The sequence below is a fragment of the Cupressus sempervirens genome, chromosome 10 (genome assembly GCF_028749045.1).
Source record: "Cupressus sempervirens isolate cs-2001-9-10 chromosome 10, ASM2874904v1, whole genome shotgun sequence".
NCBI classification, from domain to species: domain Eukaryota; kingdom Viridiplantae; phylum Streptophyta; class Pinopsida; order Cupressales; family Cupressaceae; genus Cupressus; species Cupressus sempervirens.
The window spans coordinates 982,306,479-982,315,933 of record NC_143127.1 but is presented as its reverse complement, the minus strand read 5'-3'; positions in this window follow the sequence as shown (position 1 = coordinate 982,315,933).

Here is a 9,455-nt window from a genome sequence, read left to right as displayed (position 1 = left end):
ATGCAGATAGTTTGAACATGTAATTCATCTACCCCCTAGCTTGAAATATAGGTAGGCAAACTAGATCTCCCAACAATGTTGTATGGTCTGCTGGTTCTCTTCTTAACAAACCACCCCCCATTGTTCCTCTAGAGTGATTACAAGAGTAATTTCAAAAATGGAAAAACTTGCAACAAATGAGAAGACAAGTGATAGTACTTATTTTAAGCAACTAACATTTTTAGCATTTAAGATCACTTAATTGCTCATTAAGTACCTTAGCTAGAACTCATACTTACTAACTTGCAAAAGGTGTGCGACAAAAAGGTGATTGTCACATCACATTATTCTCTTATCATGATTTATGCAAAGGACACAATATGTGATGACACATAAAGAATAGCATAGACATTTAATTGGCATTTAATTATAACAAAAAAATTCAATATAATACCCCTCCCCCCAACTAAATTAGGCAATAGCTCCTACAATTGCTAGTGACAAAGATAACTAAAAATAGAACAACACGTTAAGAAAAAGTTTAAACTTGAGTATGCATATGCACCTGTGAAGTCATGTTGTCATTTGATACCTTCATGCAAGTTGATGAAGGGTGAGGTGAGGTGGAAGATGAGAAAAAGTGGAGTGAGGTGGAATTATTATGGAGAAAATACTTTCACAAAGAAAGTAGTTTATTATGATGAGTGAAATGCTTTTAGAGAGAGGACAGAAAATAAGTGGAAACTCATCTGCAGTTGCTACAGGAATTGCAAGATCAGTAGATGACTAGAATTGTTGCAGGAACTCTTCTTGACTAAACAGCTTATGGTAAAGTTTTAAAAGGTTTCCATTAACAAGGAGTTTGAAGTGAAAAGGATCAATGGTAGAGAGATGCATTGCACCATTCTCAAACACAAAAATGATTTTGTACCATCCAAGCAAACGGGTTTGGAATTTGCCCAGATTTTGCTGATAATGGGAATCATACAGGAGGGCCCAGTCTCCAACAAAAAACTTCTTGTCATGGATGAACTTATTATGCCATTTCTTCTATTTTTGATGGATTATCTTTGTATTGTGAAGGGAAAATTTATGGTATTCATCAAGGGCATTCAGCTACAATAACCTATCTTCTTGAGCATTTGAAAGATCAACATCTAGCTGTAAAGTAGTTTTTAGAGTCTTGTGTTCAAATTCTATAGGCGTGGAAGTAGATTTACCACAAAGTAATTCAAATGGAGTAAATCTAGTAGTTCTCTTCCATGTAGTCCTGTAAGCCCAAATTGCTTTAGGAAGTCTAGTAATCTAGTCCTATTTGTGAATAGTAGCTGTTATAGTGAGGATTACTTCTATCTCTCTATTTGTGATTTCTACTTGACCATTAGCTTGATGATGGTATGGGGAAGATGTACCATGATGGATCATGTAGTTCTTCATGAGTTCTATAATAAGGTTTAATGTGAATTGATCTCCTTGATCCTTGATAATTTCCTTAGGTACTCCAAATCTTGTGAATATGCATTCATATAGAAAATTGACTACTTTGTGATCTCGTGCATGTTTCATAACTTGTGCTTCAACCCACTTAGTTGCATAATTAGTACATACTATAAGATGTATGATTTTCCATGAGAAGAGGGCTCTATTAAACCGACAAAATTGATACCCCATTCATCAAAAGGTGTGACTACTACCTGTGTCTATGGGGCATTTCATCAATTTTCATGGGCCTTCTCATGTGTTGGCATTGATCACATCTCCTTGAATACTTTGTTGCATCTTTTTGGAGAGTAGGCCAATAGTATCCAGTTGTTAAAATCTTGTAGGGTTTTCTTTTTGTTGCAAAATACCCCCACATGGTTCATCATGGCATGCCCTTAGGATGTCATAAGTTTCATCTTCCCTTACACACCAGTGAGTTACTTAATTTGGTCCAGTGTAGAACATCAATCTAGCTATCCATGAGAAATTGAAACTCTTTTCCACCAAGAGACAGTGTTGCTTGGGTGAAAAGTGTGGTGGTGTTCTTCCTATAGCATGGTAGTTTGCTATATCTACGAACCATGGGTGATAACTTTCAATTAAAAATAGATACTCATCAAGAAATTTGTCATCTATGGCTATAGGATCATTAGGTACTTGAATTCATGACAGAAAATCTACTACTACATTAGCTCATCTTGATTTGTCTATTATCTTTACATTAAACTCCTACATGAGGAGTAGCCAATGTGCTAATCTACCAGAGATGGTAGGTTTGTTCATCAAGTATTTTATAGTAGAGTGGTCAATGTATACAAAAACCTCACAACTTGTGATATAATGCTAAAATTTATTAAGTGCAAACACAATAGTAAGAAATTATTTTTCAGTGACAGTATAATTCATCTCAGCACCCTAAAAATTCTTACTAATATAATAAATGGCATGCTTAATAGTACCTTCTTTTTATCCAAGAACTACCCCTAAAGCAATGTCAAATGCATCAGTATGAATGTGGAAGGTTAGCTTACAATTAGGTCCTCTAAGAATAGGTGTTGTTGTCAAAACATCCTTCAATTGTTGGAATGCTGCTTCACAGTCTTTTGTCCACTCAAATTCAGCTTGCTTCTTAAGTAGGTTATACAAAGGAGTAGCAAGCTTACTAAAATATTTGATGAATCTCCTGTAGTATCTAGCATGTCCAAGAAAATTTCTAACATCTATTTGCTTGGTTGGTGTTGGTAAATTACTAATGAAAACAATCTTTGCATGATCAACTTGAATTCCAAAAGAGGAAAGGTAGTGCCCAAGAACAACTCCTTCCATCATGAAATAGCACTTCTCACTATTAAGAGAGAGGTTGTATTCTTGACACCTTTTCAACACCCTCTCCAAGTTGGCATGATCTTGTTCAAATGTGTCACCATAAGTGGTGAAATCATCCATATAGATCTCAACACAATTAGCAGCTATGTCAGAAAATATGCTAAATATTGCTCATTGAAAAGTTGTAGGTACATTAAATAATCCAAATGGTAATATAGAGTAAGAAAATGTTCCCCATGGACAGGTGAATGTTGTCTTATCATGATCTTCTAGAGAGATCTAGATTGGATTATAACCACTAAAACCATCTAGAAATAAAAAAATATCTTTTTCGCACTAAGTCATCCAGTACTTGATCAATGAATGGCAGAGGGAAGTGATCCTTTTTAGTGGCTTTATTAAGCTCCCTATAGTCTATACATACTCTCCATTTTCTCCCTTTTTTTGGAACAATAACTAAAGGTGACACCCACTGGCTATTAGAAATAGGATAAATAAATCTCTGGTTAAGAAGATTTTGTAACTCTACTTTGACTATATCTTTTAATGTTAGGTTTACCCTCCTATGGGGTTGTCTCACTGACTTACATTCTGAGTTGATAAATATCCTATGTGTATGAAAAATAGGATCTAAACCATTCATGTCAGTATAGTCCCATGCAAAGGCTTGTTGACTATCTTGCAATAGTTTAATGGTACTTGTCATCTGAGATGGAGTAAGTTCATTATTTATTTTCAGCTCTTTTCCTGCAGCAATCTCTATTTTATTTACCTTGTCCATCATTAAAATCTTTGCTATTGATGGAGATTTAATTTCATGATGTAATAATGTATGAAGGTAATTAGGTGCTATAGGAGATTGGGGTGCATCACATTTAGGTAATATAGTTTGCAAGGAGCTGGCAGGATTTTTAGAAGTAGACTCCTCAGAATCATAGTGATTATTAAGGATTGCTACCAGTATATCATATTCTTCTTGGGATACAAAAAAAGGATTTCTTTGTAGCATCATGATCTATTGAAAAAAATTAACTTATGGAGGATCATCACCGAGATCTAGCCAAGAAACTTGGTCAAGATCTAGTTGAGGTTGTGCAAGAGAGTACAAAGTTAACTTTTTATTGTTTGTACCATCTGATATTGTCATTTTTCCTAATTAACATACAACGCATGCATCTACAGTGGCCAACCATGGTCTTCCTAAGATTAATAGATATCCTCCAAGGGTTTCTCTCGGTGATAGCACAACAAATTCTAAAGGAAAATCTAAGGAATCCAAGGTTACAATGATATCTTCTATCATACCATTAGGTTTGACAGTTGAATTTTCTACTAACTAAAGTATTATAGGGATACCCCTTAACCCAATAATGATAAGTATTAACAAGACTTCTCTAGTCATGACATTAATTGATGCTCCTAAATCAATCAAAAGCTTCTGAATTTGGATGTCATTTATATGTATGGTAACAACGGGACTTCCTAGATTAGAATATCTAGGCATTAGGGTTTTTCTCAACATTAAATCAAAAAGTTGTCCTAACACATGGACAATAGGAGGATCCTTTTTCTTTCTAGCAGACTTCTTGACACACACTTCCTTTAAAGTTTTTTTTGTAAAGGGGAGTCTCATTAAGCACATCCAATAAGGGAGTCTATATAGTCATTTGCTTAAGTTGGTCTAGGAGATCAGTTGCTATAGTATTTGGTTTAGATGGAGCTATAGGAACTAACTTTTGTGGAAATGGAGGAGTAGGTGCTTATACAGATGATGAAAATTGAACATTAGTTGGTTGACTTGTTGGAATATTTCCAATATTAGCAACCTAATTTATTATAGGTCCTTTAAGTGTAGGCAACTTGGTTCTAGACCTAAGATGAATATCATTGATCTGCAAAGAATAAGCCTGTTGCTTATTGTTGGGATTTGGTGTTGGCTAAGTAGGAAGTTGTGGTTGCTTATGTGGGCTAGCATTGGTTGTAGGAGACAAAGGCACCAAGGATTACTACTAAGGTGGAGGCATCAAGGCTTGCTGCTAAGGTGATTGGCTAGGCCCCCACTGAGGTGGTTGCTACCAATTCCCTTAATATAAAGGTTGTTAATTAAGGCCCCACTGAGAATACTAATTATTTTGTTGAGGCCATTGAGTATTATACTAGGGATACTAAGGTGGTTGATGGTAGGCTTGATTATACTAAGGTTGTTGGTTGGGCCAATTATTGTTCCAATTCTGTCCTTGAGGGATAGAATTTGGGGGAATATTGCCTTGCCATTGATTACTATTATAACCATAATTATTTAGAGGGTCTTGAGGCATACCTTGTCTCTAAGCCCATGGTCATCTTTGAGCAACATAAATCATTTATCGTGTATCCTCATCAATTGTTTTGAACTCAATGGGCATTGGTTGTGCATTCATTGTTGTAATGGTCTTGAATGTGCAGTTCTTCTTCCTTTCTCTGCAATGAGAGCAAAATTTAGTCAGCATAGCATCAGTTTCACCCTTTTTCGTTTGGGATTGCATGACATTCAATTGAGTAGCAATATCATTAATGATATCTTGCTTGAACTCAAATAGCAGATTAGATAACTCCATCTTTGATACTCCTAACCCACCATTGGTCTTATGTGGTAGGTGTTGGTCTGATTTTCCACAATGCATAAATTTTGAAAAAATTTAGTGAAAAATCATTTGAATCTTGAAATCTTGCAAAATAGGGTTTTGTTCCTTATATTTTGAGAACCCGTAGATTGCCCTAGTTCATAGCCTGGTCTCTATGTCATTGAAATCCTATTAAATTTTCAAGGTTTGTCTTCAGAGAATTTCTCAAAAACCCTAGTACCATGCCTTATTTTACCCTAGTTATAAAACCCTCAAAATCTTTTCAGAAAATGATTTTAAAAATATATCATTTTACCCTAAGGATGGGCCTACATGGTATGGTTTTATTAAAAGCTCGTTTAAAAAACTTATCGACCATATTATTTTATTGAGAAGTGCCCAAAGTATTATTAATTTTGTGTGACCATTGATCTTGTTTAGATCAACACGTACCATATTCCTACAATGTTCAGATGCAATGCTTTTAAATAAAGTGAGCAAGCAATTTTTGGACACGTAGCAAGGTGGGGTCAAGAGTTCTTAGCATATGTTGCAGTGTACCAAATTGAAAAGTCATTGCTGACATGTACTGCTACTTTGTGTCATTAAAGAGGTTTCCCTGCCATGTGATAAAAGTTTGGTTAGCCATAGATCCTTCAAAGATCAAGGGCTGACACAAGCCCACAATAAAGAACTTCTCATTCAATAAGGAATGTAGGAATGTGCCTTTGTGTCACGTGTCAAAGTGGGGCTAGGATTGGGAAAGAAAATTGAGTCGTGCCATACTATATGCTACATGTGCTTAGCTAGAAATATTTGTGCTACGGGCACAAAAACTTCAGAAATAAATACAGTAGTCAAGTGGGTCAAAGCACGAGGGTTGAGAAGAGTCATTTTATTGATCCAAGTGGATGATGTGAGCATAAAATGCAAAATTGTTTCACACCGTTGATCCTGTCCTGATCAACAAAGGGTGCTTGCTCGCATTGAGAACTTGAATGAAGTTTAAATAAAGTGGGTATGCACCATGCAAACATGTGTCCATCGTAATGTCACTTTTCCCATTTTGCAAGGTTTACAGAATTCTAGCATTACCATTGTTGATCTTTCGAAGATCAATGGTTGGCGCAATCCCAAAATATGGAGATGCTCGTTCAATAAGGAAAGTGGAAATGCACCAGCTTGACACATGAAAAGAATGATGTCAAGCACCTACTCGCTCAGAAAAAGATATGGGACCCGCCTGTGTGGAGGTTGTTAGAAGGCATAGACTCACATGGAGACTTCCTATTGGTTAAAACAGCTGACTGGGCCTTAGTCAACTATAAATTTGTGTAATTGTTGATCTTGTCTTAATCAACGTTTGGTGCTTACCCGCTATTTTAAGATGCAAGAAATTTAAGGAATGTGGGTAAGCGGTAATGTGACACATGGAACAAGGCCCACTCAGTGATAACATAGCACTACATTTGAGAGGTTGACCAATCAATAAGTGACACGTGGCACTTGGTCAACAAAGGGTTGACCACAAATTTAAAGGCAGAGGGAAAAGGAATAAAATATTTTAAATGCCAAAATTTAAAATGGTTTTCAAATGAAATGCATGTTGGATTTTTAAAATTAAGTGGGCCTTTTTCTAAAGTTTGAACTTTAGAACAATTTTAAATTTTTTGAAATTTTTAAAATATCATGAGCTACAAGCCACAGCCATGTAGGGAGGGTATGACTTTCAAAATGATATTCATGAGGTTTCTAAGAGGTGAACATGGCAGTGTTATATATCACCGAAATTAAGAGAATCTTAATTTTCTTATTATGGAGTTAGTTTCTGCATAGGAAGTAGTCTGTTTGAGCTATAAGAGGTTTTTTTTATCTCAAGTTCCCAATTAGCAACTATATTCAGGTAATAAAGTTCAGAACTAGTTCATAACATGGAAATGACCTAAATATCAGTAAAAGATAGTGAAAATGCAGTTAAAGTCAACTTCTGATTAGATTCACTTAGTAAAAACTCAATTTCACCAGCATTTTCATGAAGTTATCAGATATTTTTGGTGAATTAAAGAGTTTCCATCATTGAACAAAGATATTTACAAGTTTGTTACAATGTAATGATGAAAAAAAATCAAATCAAAATGGGAGAAGGAAGAGAGAGGTTATTTAGTTGTAGAAGATTGAATTCCAAGTGGACAAATGTCAGGCATAGATCAGATCCAGGAATTCACTTCTTGCTATATCTTTCTTTCTTTCATTCACTGTAGGTGTTGGGAAATTTTGGAAAATTTCTCAAGAATGAATGCATTTAGTAGAATTGGCCCTAGAATTGATGAACTATGAATGGAAGATCTGGGATGTGTTGGTTCTAGACAATGAAGCTTTTGCTTTGGCTATGATACCCCCTTCCCATCCTATCGGTTTCTCATTCCTGCCATTTTCTCTCTTGTATGACAGCATTTTCTCATTATATAGTCTAGTTTATTAAGTTGTTTATGAGTCAATTTCATGCATTTTCATGAATTAATCAAGGAAATCAATACAAAGGAACAGCAAGTGTTTAGTTTTAGTTTAAATCTTGTCTCCTTTCTCAGTTGAGTTGTGATGTTTTATGGTCTTTGAACAAAGAGCTTAGATCATAGGTGCAATCCCTTAAGGCTATATGTTGCTTCATTGTTGCTTGTAATTCAAAGAATTATGTAAATACTTCAGAGGTTCAACAAGGTTATAGGTTTGTTGAGGAGGATATCATGTAAGAATAAGATTTAAGTTGAACATTGATGTCTATTTACAATGTGAATGGATTGATCATATATCTAAATATATGAATTAGTATCAGATATCCAAAATGCATGAGGGAGATTCATGAATTGCCCAATGGATGAGGCACTGATACCTGGTTTTCATCTCTTTTTCCCACCCACATAAAATCAAATAAAAATTCAAATCATCTTTACATTTTATGATGAAGAACCTAAATGTAATGCCCTCACTCAACTTGTGAATATCATAGAGTTGCAATTTGCTACTGTAGATCTATGTTATTACATGAGTTAATAGAATAAATAAGGATTTTATCTTCTTTATATTAGATTCAATATATGCTTTGATAACGGGTACCATATCCACCCGCCTAGGCTATGCAAAGCCTGAAGAAGAAGAAGGGTTTAGCTTTATAGTTGGCCCAAGACTGCAGTCAAGTGTTTCTGTCATAGGAATTTTCTAGCCTTAGATGCATCTATTTGGTTTCTTAGTCATTTTGAAAATTGTTGAATCAGGAGCCAACAAAATGGAGACTCTACTAGGGAAGCTGTGAAGTAACTCACTGTTAAAAGGACAAGAATCTCTGGTATAAGTTGAATATTTTAAGTCCTATTCTCAGTTGGGTTTTTGCCCATCTAAGTCACACAAAAAATGGTGACTCTTTTGTGGAGTATATTGAATCTATGTGATAGACAAACCTTGAGAATTTGAAGAAGATTCAATACATCAGAAAAATTTTGCTACAGCAGAAGGGTTGTGAGGTGTTTTCCATATCCTTGCTAAATTTTGTACCCCAGTTGTGTTTTATTCATGGATAGTAGTATGTTGTGAAATTGGATGTAAATTGTGTTCTATGACTATTATAGGTCTATCTTCAATCAATTCAATTTTTGTAAGTGTTTTTGAGAAAGTTTAGGGTCAAGAATTGATTTATAAAGTGTATTTTCTTTTCAAGATGATAATGATCTACAAGTTTCTCCTACATTGAAGGTCTGGTTCAAATTTGTCAAGTGAAAAATTATGTTTTATTTCTCATATAAGTGAGTGGCGACTCTCAAATCTATGTACCAGTATGTTCCTAGTTTGATTCTTATTGCAAAATTTGAAGAATTTTTTAGTTGTATGGGAAAATCTAAAGCTTTTGATAGTATCTTGAAAAGGAAGTTTTAAATTCTTGATAATTTCTTAAAGTGTTGTTTGCATTCTGTTGTTATAAGAAAGTGAAGTGTAAAAGTAGATCACAACAATGATTATTTTATTCCTCTTTCAAAGAGGTGGTAGCTCTACAAAGTTTGATAAGTGATATAA